The sequence below is a fragment of the Balaenoptera borealis genome (assembly GCF_965194805.1).
Source record: "Balaenoptera borealis genome assembly, chromosome: 3".
In the NCBI taxonomy this organism is placed as follows: Eukaryota; Metazoa; Chordata; class Mammalia; order Artiodactyla; family Balaenopteridae; genus Balaenoptera; species Balaenoptera borealis.
Window position 1 is genome coordinate 78,578,836 of NC_138866.1, and position 19,536 is coordinate 78,598,371.

Sequence of the window (19,536 nt, forward strand, 5' to 3'; positions counted from 1 at the left end):
GATTTTCCAAATTTCTGTAATGAATGTGCATTTCTATCATAATCAGAAAAAATGTTTTTTTTTTAAATGTCGAATGAATAAGTAAACAAGTCAATGAATGAATGACTTTAAAAAGTGGTAGTTCTGGACTTCCCTGGTGGCGCAGTGGTTAAGAATCCGCCTGCCAATGCAGGGGACACGGGTTTGAGCTCTGGTCTGGGAAGATCCCACATGCCTCAGGGCAACTAAGCCCGCGAGCCACAATTACTACGCCTGCGTACCATAACTACTGAAGTTCCTGTGCCTAGAGCCCGTGCTCTGCAACAAGAGAAGACACCACAATGAGAAGCCCGTGCACCACAACGAAGAAGAGCAGCCCCTGCTCGCTGCAACTAGAGAAAGCCCATGCGCAGCAATGAAGACCCAACGCAGCCAAAGATAAATAAATAAATAAATAAATAAATTTACAAATAAATAAATTTATTAAAAAAAGTGGTAGTTCTGAGAAAGACTCTGAAGTATACTCTCAAATGGAAATTGCTATATTTACAATCAATATAAGAAACCCCAGAGCCTCTTTCCAGTTTTGGGTTGTCTTTTGAAATAAGACACTTGATTTTAGAATATACACACACATGTGTATTTTTGCCCAATGAGTTCTACAAAGCCTGATTAGTCAAATAATAAATATGCTTACTTAATTTTCTTGAAAAAAGAAAAAGTTGGATCTTATTTTAGTAAAAAAAAATAATATATTAGTTGTACCCACAGTTGAAAGTAATTTTAAAAATTTTATTTCTATGTATTTTCCATTAAAAAAGGGAACATAGCAAAATAAGCATGTGCATTTAACGAACTAATGAATGCAGTTGTGCTGACATTACTGTTCTTCCAATTGTCAGCTCCAATGCCTAAGAACATCAATACTCACCAGACAACTAGGGCTTGAATGCTGGCTCCACCACGTACTGGCTGTGTGATCTTAGGACAGTTATTTACCTTCTCAATTTCCTCACCTGTAAAATGGGGATAACACCAATTCCCATCTCAGCATCATTATGAGAATAATAGAAGCATTTTTAGATTCGTCTACATGATCACCTTATATTTGGATACTGCCACATATATTTATGACCATGTTTACATTTGTGTTGATGCCAGTGAACATTTAAAGTACCAACAGTTACATGTTGCTTTTAGAATCCCTGCTCCAGTCTGTATTCCCCCCAGACAGTGTTAATTGCTCTGGGATTCTGGGCATCACTTAATTCCTATCTCTATTATAGCTTGCCGGCATTGCCATACCATTGTTTGTTTACATGTCTATCTACCCTACTAGACTCCACCCTTTGAAAGCGATGTTTGTGTCTTCTCTCCTTTTATATCCCTGACAGCAAACAGAGGCTTGAGCACCCAATAAATGTTTGCACTCAGTAAATTAAAAAAAAAAAAAGTACCAACGGTTAAAGTGCTCATTTGCCACTAACATATACAAACATGGGCACTGACTATTGTAGTCATTCTTGTTCACTATTATTGCTCTCAGAGTCTTTTGTCAATTATAAGGACAAAACTCTGGTTTGTAGTAAAATTTCACCGTTAAAAATATTTTAATAGAATAAAACTTTAGCTTCCTAACATTTAGTAAGTTGAGATTATGATTTGACATCAAGATATTAATATTGCAGTACAGTAATGTACTACTGGGTCTTACACTAACAGGAAGAGAACTTAGGTGGACTTAACACATAAATGATGCCCTAGTGCCAAGTAGAGGCCAAATGATATCATGACATTCTGCTCAAAAGAAGGTTTTATAGTGGTTCACATAGAAATAGTGGGAGAAATGAGTCCTTACCTGTCACATTGCAGTATAGCTAAACCAGCCAGAAAAGAAGTCAAACCATAGGAGTCAGCACTTATTTGGTTAGGAGATATATTACGAGTCCTACTTTTTAAGTATTAAGTTGCAGTAGTTCATTAGCAGTGTGTAGAAATAAATATATAATAGGATATCTGTTTAATGATATTTCTTTATTAATCAGTTAGGATTATTAAAATAATTGTTCTAAATAAAGATGTATACATTTGTGTAAATTATATAATTTTAAAATTAACTACAGCATGTGTCACAATAAAGCGATGCCTTAATTATAGTTGTACTGGTTTTGTAGGTTTATTTTTATTTACCCTTTATGTTTTTTTCATTGTATAGCTGATAAAAAGCTACAGGTAAAGGAGTTCATAGCTAGTTTTATAGTGTTACATGTACAAGTAACACTATAATAAAAAGAATACAGGCCACAACTGGACATCTGCAAGAATTTTTTATTACTTTCAAGAGTAAAAAGTTTGAGAAATGCTGTAGTAGAGTAACCTGCTTCTCTTTGCAGAATGTTTCAAACCATTTTATTACCAAAAATAATGTGCAGTTTTGGCTGAAAAGCTAATACATTTGGCTTTTATTCAAGAAGTAGGATAGCTTTGTGGATGATTATTGACAAAGACAATAATGAGAGTGGTGAGGATGATTCTGCAAATCTAAAGATGACCATCCTACTCCCCATCGATAGGATGTGTGCTGATTTATACAGACCCATTGAGAATTTTCATCCACTTATGATAAATAAGATGCGTTTTCAAGTTTCCAGTTCTACATCTATAAAATGAACAATACCTATATGATTGCTTTAGAAAGTTAAGGTGAGAAGCAAAGGAATGTGTGAAAGTTAAAATAGCAAGAGTCTATAGCTATAAAAATGACATTATTATTTCATTAACAATAATCTCAGGGCCCATTTACTCTCTGAGTTCTTGTTGCTTTTGTTTGGGTGATCAGGCATAGGTTACAAGAGTTGGGCATAGGTAGTTCATTAGTTCTTGACTATAATAAAATACTATTGCTGAAACCTGATTGTTTGCAGAGGCTACACATCACTAAAACTCTGGCACTTTCTAGAGGACCAAGGAAGCTTTCAAAGCAAAAAAATACTGTTAAATCTCTTTGATAAATGTAAAGCATATTGGTATAGATGCACAATGCAAAGCGAAGACTATACCTCCTGAAGCTGGAGCCCACATTACAGAAACTGAGAAACAATTCCAGTGTTACCACCTGAGCTTCTGCCCTTGAATTGATATTAAGTAACCATATCACTCATTATGGCCTCCAGTCTCCCTTGCTGATACCTTTTAATTTTTAAACAGTCCTACTTTATAAATCATATCCTCTTTCATGTGTTCTCTCAGCTAAAGAATTAATTTTGCAAGCAAAATATCTAAACAGTAAGCATAACAACAATGAAACAGGTTAAAGCTCATTAGCAGCAGGGAGCAGATGTAGTAAAACTCTGCCAGTTCCCCTATATTTCCTTCTCAGCAGGGACTGGGCACCAAGCTGTGAGTTAGTTCTATACCACAATGCTTGGCTGCTGTTTCAGCAATTGCACCTTATTGCTTCAAGTATAATACTAAGAATTCACTCTGATTTTTGATTTTTCTTTGCAATAATAATGTCTAAAAGGACCCTGCAGAGCTAAAATGTAAAGTTAAGTACCAAGTGCCAGCTAATCAGGAGATTATAAAATTGTAATTGATAAGAAAATAATTATAGATTATAAAGTCATTTTATCTTTGAAAAAACATTAACTTCTTGACAAACAGAGGCACCAGACTCTGGATGAAATCCATAATTGCTCAAGTTAAATTTCCTTGAAATATCATGCAATATCTAACATTCAGTATAATGTTTTACACAACTGGTAAAAGATAACTGTGTAAGGACCAAAGCAATAAATAAACTGATTATGATATAAACTAAAAGCAAATGAATTCTGTCAGAAAAAACACAATCTCAAATTATTAAACTAGGATTTCTTCCTTCATGTGCAACGTTAAAATAGAACCATTGGGCTTCCCTGGTGGTGCAGTGGTTGAGAATCTGCCTGCCAATGCAGGGGACACGGGTTCGAGCCCTGGTCTGGGAAGAGCCCACATGCCGCGGAGCAACTAGGCCCGTGAGCCACAACTACTGAGCCTGCGCGTCTGGAGCCTGTGCTCTGCAACAAGAGAGGCCGCGACAGTGAGAGGCCCGCGCACCGCGATCAAGAGTGGCCCCCACCCGCCGCGACTAGAGAAAGCCCTCGCGCAGAAACGAAGACCCAACACGGCCAAAAATAAATAAATAAATAAATTAATTAATTAAAAAAAAATTAAACTCAAAAAAAAAATAGAACCATCTTTTAGGAAACAGAAATAGCAGCCAAATTGAGGTGCCTACAAAGGTGAATATTAGCAAGGCTTTATTTAAAAATCTTTTCTAGAGATTAGAATCCTTTCCTGGGGCTAAAAGTAGTACTTAGATGTGCCAAAACACTGTTGGAGAGACAAACCATCAGCATAAATTCACCTGCTAGATTCTGGATATACAGGATAGACTGTTGGGACACAATTTGTTCAGCAAAATAAACACATGCTGTAGAATCCAATTCATGTAATTTCCAACAAGTCAAACTGCAACAGATGTAAATTTAACAATTGATAAATTTATCTGTATATTCTTACAATTCTGTAAATTACTCTCAAAGCTGATGCTCTATGTTTGTTTGCTGTTTTTGTGTAGGTTTAGTTTTTGCAATGGATTCATTCAGCCACATCTGATAGACAAGATGCTTTTAGAAGAATGACATTAACAGTGTTCTAGGAAAGCTACTCTAAATCTTTCAAAGAAAGAAAAAGAAACCAAGAAGTGCAATACCTGGGAGAGTGGAACCCATATTCTGAATCTTCTAGGCTACGAAAATAAATTCATAATCCTTCTTCTGCAAAGTAACAGGACTGGCATCAAAGCCTGGAGCAGATCTAAGCCTACAAGCAAGGTTAATTAAACTTGCCCCATTTCACGGAAATTAAAATGGCAAGGTCTTGAGGATCATTATAGTATGAAAAGTTGACCTAAGAAAAAAAGTCACCTATGTACTAAGGTTGATTGACTGCTCTGAATTGCTTGACCCATTTTCCATTGGAAAAGGAGAGAAATTGGGTTTCCTGACACATCTTCTTTAATACAAACATTTTTGTGTATCTTCAGATACAACTGGGTCCTATGAGTTTATATCAGTTAGATCACGCCTTTGGGAATGTGGGTTATTTTTCAAACTCAATAGGTTGTAGGTAACATTTGGAGTTGTGGAAACAGTCACCTAGGACTTGTGTGTCCTTAAAGGGTACTCAGGCAATAGGTCATTTTGTGGTATTAGCATTTTGTTGTGCAGTTTCAGTAGCTCTAAACACAACTGAGTTCCTTTAGCCATCCCCAGCATAGATCGTGTGGGCAGTTTAAGGTTCTCCACTGGAGGTATGAAATTGAAAACTTCCAGGGATTTCTGCTTTAAGGTTTCATTAGATATTGACTAAGGGTAATGGAATTGAATTGAAAGAGATACATATGTAGAAAAATTGACAGAAAATACAGCTCTAATGTGGCAGAGAAACCCAATCCACAGCAAATCACACACAAAAACAACCAGTGCTGTCTGATATTCAACAGGTATGTAAACATGAACAACTGCTGACATTATATCTACCTTTTGAAATAATTTCATCCCACCTGAAAAATCAAATGACAAGAAAAGAGTAATAACTACAAAGTCCTTGAAAGCTGCCTGACCACCAGGACTAAAGGGATGCTCATTGAAACACAGTTCTGCTGATTGGCCTTGTATGAGGAGGAGACAACAGCAGGATACTCAAGGAACTGGAGTATAGTGTTCTAATGTGTGACATTGCCAAACAGAGAGGGCAGAGAAATGCTCTAAATTACTATTGAAGCAGAAACTAGAGCAATCTGGATTTCACTGTAGATGACTATGACACTGGTGACAGAGCAGCCTGGTATGTAGCTACAAGGAATGGAGTTGTTGATCTTCAGTAAAAAAAAAAAACAAAAAAACTTCAGGCTGATTACTGCCTAGAAGACAGAGTTGCAAAAAGTGATCAACCTTTCAGGTGGTAGCCGCTACCAAATATGTGACAATTTTCACATCAAAATTTCTGAGTGCAGAAAGTATTAAAAATCATAGAATTATTAAACTGTAGGACTGGACAAAGCCATGGTCATCATCTCTTAAACCTTCTCATTTTGTAAGGGAAACAGAACTGCAGAAAAACCTGCCTTGCTCACCAGTCAGAAGCAGAGTTAGCACGTGAAGCCACATCTCTGTATGCTTGATCTAGCCATAAACCCTACTCAGAGTGCATTTTAGGCGCATCAGCTTTCAAATAGAGGTGTAACCTCTTAAACTAGAAGAAAGCCTGTACAATTCCTTTATATCTTCAAAGAAAATCTGGGGAGGGGTCAGTTTGCAAGGTATGAAATCTGTATACTCAATCAAAACCTTCAAGGGCTTATTAAATATATGACCCTGATGATAGCTTTGAAATTCTAATCCAGTTCTATCATTTTTAGTCTACCACAAAGGCTTATTTTGATCTTGAAGGACCCTCGGAGGTCATCTTGTCCAACCCTTTCATTTCAAGGAGTAGGCTCTCTCTTAACTCACCTTCACAAGAGTAATCCTTTCCACTCTCTTTATAAACACTTCATTGATACTCATGGAAGGATGAATTATTTAGGCTTCTGGCTCTTCTCTAGATTCCCACCACTCTGTCCCTACCAGTTGAGTTGTTCATTTACAAATGATCAGTTGTCTTTATTCCAAACTTGAATATGCTACTTGCAACTGTTATTGGCATTTTGTACTTTCTCTTAAGTATTACATATTCCTCTGTAATATGAATGTAAAACAAAGCAGAGTTGTTTCTATAAAAATTAAGTTAAATATTTTGGATAGGCTTTACAAAAGTGAGCTGTTATTAATAATGTTGTAAGTGTTGGTGAGGATATAGTGAAACTGGAACTCCTTTTCACTGTTGGTGGGAATGTAAAATGGTGCAGCTGCTATGGAGAACTGTATGAAGGTTCCTCAAAAAGTTAAAGAGAAATACCATATGATCCAGAAATCCCACTTTTGGGTATTTATCCAAAAGAACTGAAATCAGAATCTCAAAGAGATACTGCATTTTCGTTTTCATTGCATCATTTTCACAATAGCCAAGAGGTAAGAACAACCTAAGTGTCCGTCAAGGGATTAATGGATAAAGAAAATATGGTATATACATACAATGGAATATTATTCACTTATAGAAAAGAAGAAAATTCTGTCATATGCTACAGTATGGATGAACCTTGGGGACATCATGAGAAGTGAAATAAGCCATTCACAGAAGGACAAATACTGCATGATTTCACTTACATGAGGTTTCTAAAGTAGTCAAACTAATGGAAGCAGAAAGTAGAATGGTGGTTGCCAGAGGCTGGAGGAGTTGTTCAACGGGTATAAAGTGTTAGTCATGCAAAATGAAAAAATCCTAGACATCTGGTGTGTACAACATTGTACACGACAGGCATCTTATTACAAGGTGTGGAAGGCACATGAAATTTGAACTAAGATTTGTGTTCAAAGCCTGACTCTAATATCTGCCTCATTAAGTTGCCTAGAAGATTAAATAGTAGGCTACCTGACTCATGGGAGGTGCTCAGTAAAGATCAGTTTCCTTAAAAATATTATTGCATTGATTTACCATGATAACTGACAAGGAGGTACTATTATCCTTATTTTATAATTACACAGCTAATAATTCGGAAAGCCTGCATACAAGCCCACATCTGTCTTTAAAGCCTGAGCCTTTCCACTACAAGACACTGTTTAATCATGGTGTAATTTTGAATGGGATTCCAGTCTGAATGATTTAGCCATGTTAAGTTGTAAATGCACTGTCAACAGCTGAAAGCATTGATATTAACTGAAGACGAACTGGACAGAATTGCCTAGTGGTCCATTTATAAGTTGGGGAACAGCTGACAGATGCAATGGTTTAAATTTCATTAGTGTTAAGTGTTTGTGTCTATCTGTTTTTTGGGGAGGTGGTCTATAATTACTTATGTCCTACTGCTTCTTGGGTCTACTTTTTTATTATTATTGATTTATTATATTTTATGATTTAAAAAGTAGTCATACAAAGTAATTTAATTTAAGGGAGTGTCAAGGGCACAGTTCTACTTTTCACCAGTTAGAATTAGAATTCATGATTTCTGTCCACTATGATTTCAGAAAAATTGCTCTGGGATTTGAAGAAGCATTAAAAGCATGGTGTCAATAACAAAGTACTATTGTTATTAGTGTTGTTATTGTTCTGCTTTTCCAATTTGAAGATCACCATGGGTTGGAGATGACAGAAACAGAATAGGAAGTGAATGATGATGACGTTTTCTTTCAACTTTTAACTTTACGGTATGCTTCCCAACCAGTGAGATGATCACTTCTTTGTTTTAATTCTCACTCTAAAAGTTGCATTTAAATGACTTGTCATGATTAAATTTTAGCATTGTCACCAGCTTTAGTTTATACTACACTTTAGTTTTTCTGTCCCTATTCTTATGTTTGTACCACATAGGAAGGTAACTGTCTTGGTGTCCCTTTCTCTATTTTTCTCATATTCCTTTAGCTTCTGAGAGTCCATTCCAATGATTTAAGACCCAGAAAACCCCAAATCTAGAATTATCTTCTAAACTTGGAACTATCTTTCCCTGTTTTGACTTCTCCATTGCATTTATTATGGCACTGATTATAATTTACAGTATATTATATTTGCAAATTCCTTGAGGTACCTTTGTAATATTTTTCTCAAAAATAGTTTGTTCAAAATTTTGATGAATTTTAAGATGTATTATCAATCACTTTTTTAAAAAAAAGTATTTATTTATTTATATTTGGCTGCGTTGGGTCTTTGTTGTTGCGCGCAGGCTTTCTCTAGTTGTGGCAAGCACAGGCTTCTCATTGCAGTGGCTTCTCTTGTTGCGGAGCACGGGCTCTAGGTGCGTGGGCTTCAGTAGTTGTGGTGTGCGGGCTCAGTAGTTGTGACTCACGGGCTGTACAGTGCAGGCTCAGTAGTTGTGGCTCGTGGGCTTAGCTGTTCCACAGCATGTGGGGTCTTCCTGGACCAGGGCTTGAACCCGTGTCCCCTGCATTGGCAGGTGGATTTTTAACGACTGTGCCACCAGGGAAGTCCTATCAATCACTTTTTAATGAAGCAAATGACAAGGAAAAATATAAATTCCATATAATAAGCCATATTTCACTGTGTGTCAAAGGCATTTTACATCAAGCTGACCCATACCTTGAGGTATATCCCTTTGTCATAAAACCAGCTAAGCCCTCCCTAGAGATAGCCGTTTTCTTTTTCTGTGCTGCTCTAATGGAAAGTCCTTCTTTAAGTAGCATCCCCAGAAAGAAGAATGAATTACTATTTTGCTTAAATAGTGATTGAAACAACCACCAGTTTTGAAGGCCTTCTCTGCTTCAGGCATTGTACTTGTCCATTTGAAAATTCTATGAACATCTTCATTTCATAAATGATATAATCAAAGATTAGTATGGTTAACTAACTTGCTCAAGAAAGAGGCAGAACAGGGATACAGCTCAAAGTCCATTTCAAGTCAAAGTCTGTGCTCTTCCACTGTGAAGACCCTCCTTGACACTCACTCTTCCCACTGCTAAGATGGATGTAACTTCTAATAAAGCTGGTGGGAATAATTTGTATAATTGATTTGTGCCCTGCCTTATTCTAGAAAGGATTTAAGACAGGAGTGAAACACAATCATGTACTCTGCTATGGTGAAAAAAAAAAGAGTTTTAGATTTTACAGTTTCGATTCCAGGACTCCTACTTGGTAGCTGTGAGGAATCTGTTTCCTCATTAATAAAAGGGAATAATACTATCTAACTCCTATTGCTGTTGTGAGAACTATAGGAAGTAACATGTAAAGCTCCTGGCTTAGTTGCTGGTACAAAGTAGATCATACATACTAGTTCCCTCTTCATTCTACCCTGTCCTTTGACCATGACTTGCCTCCCTCTAAGGGGTGGTCCAATTTGAAAGCAGACTAGCTCTATTTTTCCCTATCAACAATTACTTTAAGTTTAATCATTATTTCCCGACAAGTGTCAACAGCTGGAAGTCTCACTCCAAACTTTAGGGAAGGTCTTTAGTGACCACATCCTTCTCGCTACATAGGATAGAGCCATATAACCTGCTTGGGATTAAGTTTGAGTATTGGTCTTTACAGGGTTCTTTGCTGCTTCTTGATGTACACTAAGATACGGATAATTAATTGACAGTTTTATAAGACTATTGCATTTGAACATTTATAGCAACTCTACACAATTTTTATGCCTCTATAACACCAATATCATTCATTTATTTAATGACAGCATTTATCGAGCACCCACTATTTGCCAGGCACCATGACAAGAACCTGTATGATGATAAGGAATGAACATAAGGCAGGCAAGGTATTTCTATCCAGAAACCACCAACCTTGAAGGGGAGGGTGATGAAACAGAGATATAAGTTAATACTGTAACTCAAAATGATGTGCTATATTGAATTATATGAACAGTTCTAATAGATAAAAAAGAGTGTTTCACACGTTTGTAGCACTAAATGCTTATCTTCCATCTCAACACCAGTAACAAATACCAGTAGCAAATATAATGTAAGTGTTAAGAAAGTAAACATAATATCTATGATTAATTTCCAAATAGTAAAATATTTACATAGATTTGTATTACTGGGGGAGACCTTCAAGATGGCAGAGCAGTAAGACGTGGAGATCACCTTCCTCCCCACAAATATATCAAAAATACATCTGCATGTGGAACAACTCCTACAGAACACCTACTGAACGCTGGCAGAAGACCTCAGACTTCCCAAAAGGCAAGAAAATTCCCATGTACCTGAGTAGGGCAGAAGAAAAAAGGAAAAACAGAGACAAAAGAATAGGGATGGGACCTGCACCTCTGGGAGGGAGCTGTGAAGGAGGAAAAGTTGCCACACACTAGGAGCCCCTTCACTGGTGGGGATGAGCAGGGGTGGGAGGGGGGGAAACTTCAGAGCCACAGAGGAGAGCGCAGCAAGAGGGGTGCAGCGGAGAGATTCTCACACAGAGCATGAGTGCCGACCAGCACTCATCAACCTGATATGCTTGTCTGCTCACCCACCGGGGCAGGTGGGCGCTGGGAGCTGAGGCTCGGGCTTCGGGGGTCAGACCCCAGGGAGAGGACTGGGGTTGGCTGAGTGAACACAGCCTGAAGGGGGCTACTGCACCACAGCTAGCTGGAGGGAGTCGGGAAAAAGTCTGGAACTCCCTAAGAGGCAAGAGACCATTGTTTCGGGGTGCGCAAGGAGAGGGGATTCCTGCTCCATGTGCCCACAGAAGGCAGAGCACCGCCTAAACAAGTGCCAGAGTTGGGCGTGAGCTGCAGCTATCAGCTCGGAACCCAGAGATGGGCATGAAACGCTAATGCTGCTGCCGCTGCCACCAAGAATCCTGTGTGCAAACACAGGTCACTATCCACACCCCCCCAGGAGCCTGTGCAGCCCGCCACTGCCAGGGTCCCAAGATCCAGGAAAAACTTCCCCAGGAGAACACATGGCACACCCTCAGGCTGTTGCAATGTCATGTTGGCCTCTGCTGCCACAGGCTTGCCCCGCATTCCAATTGTGACTACCATACCCCTCCCTCTCCCTGGGCCTGAGTGAGCAAGAGAGCCCTAATCAGCTGCTGCTTTAACCCCTTCCTGTTTGGGCAGGAACCAGATGCCTGAGGGTGGCCTACCTGCAGAGGCGGGGCCAAAACCAAAGCTGAAACCCAGGAACTGTGCAAACAAAGAAGAGAAAGGGAAATTTCTCCATGCAGCCTCAGGAGCAGTGGATTAAATCTCCACAATCAACTTGATGAGGGCTTCCCTGGTGGCACAGTGGTTGAGGATCTGCCTGCCAATGCAGGGGACACGGGTTCGAGCCCTGGTCTGGGAAGATCGCACATGCCATGGAGCAACTAGGCCCGTGAGCCACAATACTGAGCCTGCGCGTCTGGAGCCTGTACTCCGCAACAAGGCTGCGATAATGAGAGGCCTGCGCACCGTGATGAAGAATGGCCCCCACTTGCCGCAACTAGAGAAAGCCCTCCACAGAAACGAAGACCCAACACAGCCATAAATAAATAAATAAACCCAAAGTTTAAAAAAACAAAAAAAACTTGATGAACCCTGCCTCTGTGGAATACCTGAATAGAAAACGAATGTTCCCAAAATTGAGGCGGTGGATTTTGGGAGCAACTGTAGACTTGGGGTTTGCTTTCTGCATCTGATTTGTCTCTGGTTTTTATGTTTATCTTAGTTTAGATTTTGTGCTTGTTATCATTGGTGGATTTGTTTATTGGTCTGGTTGCTCTCTTTTTTAAAAAATTATTTTTTTATTATTATTTTTAATTAAAAAAAATTTTTTTCCTTTTTTCTCTTTTTGTTTTGTGAGTGTGTATGTGTATGTTTATTTGTGTGATTTTGCCTGTTTATGTTTGCTTATACTATTTGTCCTAGAGTTCTGTTTGGTTTTTTTGGTTTTGTTTTTGTTTGCTTGTTTTCTTTATGTGAGTGTGTATGTGTATGTTTCTTTGTGTGATTTTGTCTGTTTAGTTTTGCTTTTCCCATTTGGTATGAGGTTTTCTATCTGTTCGTTTTTTGTTTTTATTTTCCCTCCTTTTCTTCCGAGCCATGTGGTTGGCAGGGTCTTGGTGCTCCGGCTGGGTGTCAGGCCTGAGCCTCTGAGGTGGGAGAGCCGAGTCCAGGACATTGGACTACCAGGGACCTCCCAGCCCCATGTAATACCAATTGGCAAGAGATCTCCCAGAGATCTCCCTCTCAACATTAAGACTCAGCTCCACCCAACAGCCAGCAAGGTCCAGTGCTGGATGCCCCATGCCAAACAACCAGCAAGACAGGAACACAACCCCACCCATTAGCAGAGAGTCTACCTAAAATCATACTAAGTTCACAGACACCCCACCAGACGTGGCCCTACCCACCAGAAGGAGAAGATCCAGCCCCACCCACCAGAACATAGGCACCAGTCCCCTCCACCAGAAACCCTACACAAGCCACTGAACCAACCTCAGCCACTGGGGGCAGACACCAAAAACAACAGGAACTATGAACCTGCAGCCTGTGAAAAGGAGACCCCAAACACAATAAGATAAACAGAATGAGAGGACTGAAAAATATGCAGCAGATGAAGGAGCAAGGTAAAAACCCACCAGACCAAACAAATGAAGAGGAAATAGACAGTCTACCTGGAAAAGAATTCAGAGTAATGGCAGGAAAGATGATCCAAAATCTTGGAAACAGAATGGAGAAAATACAAGAAACGTTTAACAAGGACCTAGAAAACTAAAGAGCAAACAAACAATGATGAACAACACAATAAGTGAAATTAAAAATTCTCTAGAAGGACTCAATAGCAGAATAACTGGGGCAGAAGAGCAGATAAGTGACCTGGAAGATAAAACAGTGGAAATAACTACCACAGAGCAGAATAAAGAAAAAAGAATGAAAAGAACTGAGGACAGTCTCAGAGACCTCTGGGACAACATTAAATGCACCAACATTCAAATAATAGGGGTCCCAGAAGAAGAAGAGAAAAAGAAAGGGTCTGAGAAAATATTTGAAGAGATTATAGTTGAAAACTTCCCTAACATGGGAAAGGAAATAGTCAATCAAGTCCAGGAAGCACAGAGAGTCCCATACAGGATAAACCCAAGGAGAAACACACCAGGACACATATTAATCAAATGATCAAAAATTAAATACAAAGAAAAAATATTAAAAGCAGCAAGGGAAAAGCAAAAAATAACATACAAGGGAATCCCCATTAGGTTAACAGCTGATCTTTCAGCAGAAACTCTGCAAGCCAGAATGGAGTGGCAGGACATATTTAAAGTGAAGAAAGGGAAAAACCTATGACCAAGATAACTACCCAGCCAGGATCTCATTCAGAGTTGACAGAGAAATTAAAACCTTTATAGAGAAGCAAAAGCTAAGAAAATTCAGCACCACCAAACCAGCTTTACAACAATTGCTAAAGGAACTTCTCTAGGCAGGAAACATAAGAGAAGGAAAAGACCTACAAAAACAAACCCAAAACAATTAAGGAAATGGTAATAGGAATATACATATCGATAATTACCTTAAATACAAGTTGAATAAATGCTTCAACCAAAAGACACAGAATGGCTGAATGGATACAAAAACAAGACCCATATATATGCTGTCTACAAGAGACCCACTTCAGACCTACGGATACATACAGACTGAAAGTGAGGGGACGGAAAAAGATATTCCATGCAAATGGAAATGAAAAGAAAGCTGGAGTAGCAATACTCATATCAGACAAAATAGACTTTAAAATAAAGACTATTTCAAGAGACAAAGAAGGACACTACATAACGATCAAGGGATCAATCCAAGAAGAGATATAACAATTGTAAATATTTATGCACCCAATATAGGAGCACCTCAATACATAAGGCAAATGCTAACAGCCATAAAAGGGGAAATCGACAGTAACACAATAATAGTAGGGGACTTTAACAACCCACTTTCACCAATGGAGAGATCATCCAAAATGACAATAAATAAGGAAACACAAGCTTTAAATGACACATTACACAAGATGGACTTAATTGATATTTATAGGACATTCCAGCCAAAAACAACAGAATACACTTTGTTCTCAAGTGCTCATGGAACATTCTGCAGGATAGATCACATCTTGGGTCACAAATCAAGCCTCGGTAAATTTAAGAAAATTGAAATCATATCAAGTATCTTTTCTGACCACAATGCTATGAGACTAGATGTCAATTACAGGAAAAACACAACTGTAAAAATTACAAACACACGGAGGCTAAACAATACGCTACAAAATAACCAAGAGATCACTGAAGAAATCAAAGAGGAAATAAAAAAAATACCTAGAAACAAATGACATTGAAAACACGATGACCCAAAATCTATGGGATGCAGCAAAAGCAGTTCTAACAGGGAAGTTTATAGCAATACAATCCTACCTCAAGAAACAAGAAACATCTCAAATAAACAACCTAACCTTACACCTAAAGCAATTAGAGGAAGAAGAACAAAAAGAACCCCAAAGCTAGCAGAAGGAAAGAAATCATAAAGATCAGATCAGAAATAAATGAAAAAGAAACGAAGGAAACAATAGCAAAGATCAATAAAACTAAAAGCTGGTTCTTTGAGAAGATAAACAAAATAGATAAAGCATTAGCCAGACTCATCAAGAAAAAAAGGGAGAAGACTCAAATCAACAGAATTAGAAACGAAAAAGGAGAAGTAACAACTGACACTGCAGAAATACAAAGGATCATGAGAGATTACTACAAGCAACTATATGCCAATAAAATGGACAACCTGGAAGAAATAGACAAATCCTTAGGAAAGCACAACCTTCCAAGACTGAACCAGGAAGAAACAGAAAATATGAAGAGACCAATCACAAACACTGAAATTGAAACTGTGATTAAAAATCTTCCAACGAACAAAAGCCCAGGACCAGATGGCTTCACAGGTGAATTCTATCAAACATTTAGAGAAGAGCTAACACCTATCCTTCTCAAACTCTTCCAAAATATAGCAGAGGGAGGAGCACTCCCAAACTCATTCTATGAGGCCACCATCTCCCTGATACCAAAACCAGACAAATATGTCACAAAAAAAGAAAACTACAGGCCAACACCACTGATGAACATAGATGCAAAAATCCTCAACAAAATACTAGCAAACAGAATCCAACAGCACATAAAAAAGATCATACACCATGAACAAGTGGGGTTTATCCCAGGAATGCAAGGATTCTTCAATATATGCAAATCAACCACTGTGACACACCATACTAACAAACTGAAGGATAAAAACCATATGATAATCTCAACAGAAGCAGAAAAAGCTTTCAACAAAATTCAGCACCCATTTATGATAATAACTCTCCAGAAAGTAGGCATAGAGGGAACCTACCTCAACATAATGAAGGCCATATATGACAAACCCTCAGCCAACATCATTCTCAACGGTGAAAAACTGAAACCATTTCCTATAAGATCAGGAACAAGCCAAGGTTGCCCACTCTCACCACTATCATTCAACATAATTTTGGAAGTTTTAGCCACTGCAATCAGAGAAGAAAAAGAAATAAAAGGAATCCAAATTGGAAAAGAAGAAGTAAAAGTGTCACTGTTTGCAGATGACATGATACATAGAGAATCCTAAAGATGCTACCAGAAAACTACTAGAGCTCATCAGTGAATTTGGTAAAGTAGCAGGATACAAAATTAATGCACAGAAATGTGTTGTATTCCTATACACTAACAATGAAAAATCTGAAAGAGAAATTAAGGAAACATTCCCTTTTACCATCGCAACAAAAAGAATAAAATACCTAAGAATAAACTTACCTAAGGAGACAAAGGACCTGTACGCAGAAACCTGTAAGACACTGATGAAGGAAATTAGAGACAATACAAACAGATGGAGAGATATACCATGTTCTTGGATTGGAAGAATCAACACTGTGAAAACGACTATACTACCCAAAGCAATCTACAGATTCAATGCAATCCCTTTCAAACTACCACTGGCATGTTTCACAGAACTAGAACAAAAAAATTTTACAATTTGCATGGAAACACAAAAAACACCGATTAGCCAAAACAATGTTGAGAAAGAAAAATGGAGCTGGAGGAATCAGGCTCCCTCACTTCAGACTATACTACAAAGGTACAGTAATCAAGACAGTATGGTACTGGCACAAAAACAGAAATATAGATCAATGGAACAGGATAGAAAGCCCAGAGATAAACCCACGCACATATGGTCACCTTATCTTTGATAAAGGAGGCAAGAATATACGATGGAGAAAAGACAGCCTCTTCAATAAGTGGTGCTGGGAAAACTGGACAGGTACATGTAAAAGAATGAAATTAGAACACTCCCTAACACCATACACAAAAATAAACTAAAAATGGATTAAAGACCTAAATGTAAGGCCAGACACTATAAAACTCTTAGAGGAAAACATAGCCAGAACACTCTATGACATAAATCACAGCAAGATCCTTTTGACTCACCTCCGAGAGTAATGGAAATAAAAACAAAAATAAACAAATGGGACCTAATGAAACTTAAAAGCTTTTGTACAGCAAAGGAAACTATAAACAAGGTGAAAAGACAACCCTCAGAATGGGAGAAAATATTTGCAAATGAAGCAACTGACAATGCATTAATCTCCAAAATTTACAAGCAGCTCATGCAGCTCAATATAAAAAAAACAAAGAACCCAATCCAAAAATGGGCAGAAGACCTAAATAGACATTTCTCCAAAGTAGACATACAGATTGCCAACAGACACATGAAAGGGTGCTCAGCATCACTAACCATTAGAGAAATGCAAATCAATACTATAATGAGGGTATCACCTCACATTGGTCAGAATGGCCATCATCAAAAAATCTACAAACAATAAATGCTGGAGAGGGTGTGGAAAAAAGAGAACTGTCTTGCACTGTTGGTGGGAATGTAAATTGATACAGCCACTATGGACAACAGTATGGAGGTTCCTTAAAAAACTAAAAATAGAATTACCATATGACCCAGCAAACCCACTACTGGGCATATACCCTGAGAAAACCATAATTTAAAAAGAGACAAGTACCACAATGTTCATTGCAGCACTATTTACAATAGCCAGGACATGGAAGCAACCTAAGTGTCCGTCAACAGATGAATGGATAAAGAAGATGTGACACATATATACAATGGAATATTACTCAGCCATAAAAAGAAATGAAATTGAGTTATTTGTAGTGAGGTGGATGGACCTACGGGCTGTCATACAGAGTGAAGTAAGTCAGAAAGAGGAAAACAAATACCGTATACTAACACATATATATGGAATTAAAAAAAAAATGGTTCTGAAGAACCTAGGGGCAGGACAGGAATAAAGACACAGACGTAGAGAATGGACTTGAGAACACGGGGACGGGGAAAGGTAAGCTGGGATGGAGTGAGAGGGTGGCATTGACATATACACACTACCAAATGTAAAACAGATAGTGGGAAGCAGCTGCATAGCACAGGGAGATCAGCTTGGTGCTTTGTGACCACCTAGAGGGGTGGGATAGGGAGGATGGGAGGGAGACACAAGAGGGAGGGTATATGGGGGTGTATGTATACATATAGCTGATTCACTTTGTTATACAGCAGGAACTAACACAACATTGTAAAGCAATTATACTCCAATAAAGATGTTAAAAAGAAATAAACTTGTATGATTAAAACAAAAACGGGGGTTTCAGATCTCTCCTCTTTCTAACAACAATGCAAAGACAGAGAAATTGGGACATTCACTAAATCTGAATTTGCTAAATGATCCCAACTTTACAAAAAAGACAGGGATTTTTCAGTTAAAGAAAATCATATCAACAGACATGCAAACCTAAGATGAATCAATAATATTTGGATACTCTTTAACATCTGCAATTATGGTTTAATAATTTCTCATATATAAGTCCAGCTTTACATTTTTCTTTCTTTTATTTTTGGCTTTCACTTATTAATCTAGATGGTCATGGCAGTTGTTCCTTGGCAGTAATGAAGATAGCTGCATGGAAAGAACAGGAGGAAAGTGGTTTAAATAAGACTGCTTCAAAGAAGGACCATCATCATATACATATTTTTCAGACTAAGAAATTTTAGAGTTAGAATAATGCGAACAGTTTTGGTTTAGAAATCACTAGAGAATTAGCTGCGAGTTTTTGAAAGGCATCTGAGGAATTTTTCCACCTCGTGGATGATGAAGAAAACATCAAGAAAAGTTAATTAGTCAATGCTAAACCAATATGTGATTGGGACAATGACACACACTTGTGAACGAGACTTTCGAGAAGGGAAGTCCGAAAACAAAAACCCCATATTGTGAATATGACCAAGGGGGGAAGAGGAAGCAAACAGACATGGTTCAAAGAAGCTCTCAGCAAATGGCATGCCACAGTGCTTCCTTCCAACTCTTATTTTGATGTTTAGTTTTCATGAGGTCTCTAGAATATAATTGACTTTTGCTCAGAGCACCTAATGTGACATGGTTCAAATGAAGACTCAATGCCAGTCTAAGAGGATGACAAGAAAACCTTGTTAAAAAGACTCATTTACTTGTTAACAGAGTTTTTCTATACACTTTTTTTATGCTGCCCTCTAGGATTCATTTTTATTTATTTCCTCCTAAGGTTCCATATCTTTTATGACAGTCTTCTTATTCATGTTGCCCAGAAACAAAAGAGCCTGGGGTTTCCTGACACTGGTGCTTTTAAGATATGCTCTATTCCCCAGTTTTGAGCAAAAGTCAAAGGAAAAGATAATATATGAGTACAGGGAGACACGAAGCTTGACAAAGGATCCCTCTCTTTCTAGAGAGAGAAGAGCTCTTCCTCATTAGGAATAAAAGCCCAGAAGCCACAAACTGACATCAGTCCCTGCAACCCTTGGCTTCTTCAAGTCATCAGAGTATACAATAATAGCCCTATAGTGTCTGA

At 38.2% G+C, this 19,536-nt stretch overlaps 1 protein-coding gene across 1 annotated transcript in view; it reads right to left on the reverse strand.

Annotated features, from left to right (window-relative positions):
- The window catches only part of DPH6 (diphthamine biosynthesis 6), a 445,312-nt gene that overhangs the window by 110,340 nt on the left and 315,436 nt on the right, over nucleotides 1-19,536 (reverse strand). Inside the window, exon 14 of the mRNA XM_082384997.1 lies at nucleotides 911-995. The gene's annotated coding sequence lies outside the window, so the exon portion shown is untranslated. The remainder of the gene's footprint in view (nucleotides 1-910; nucleotides 996-19,536) is intronic.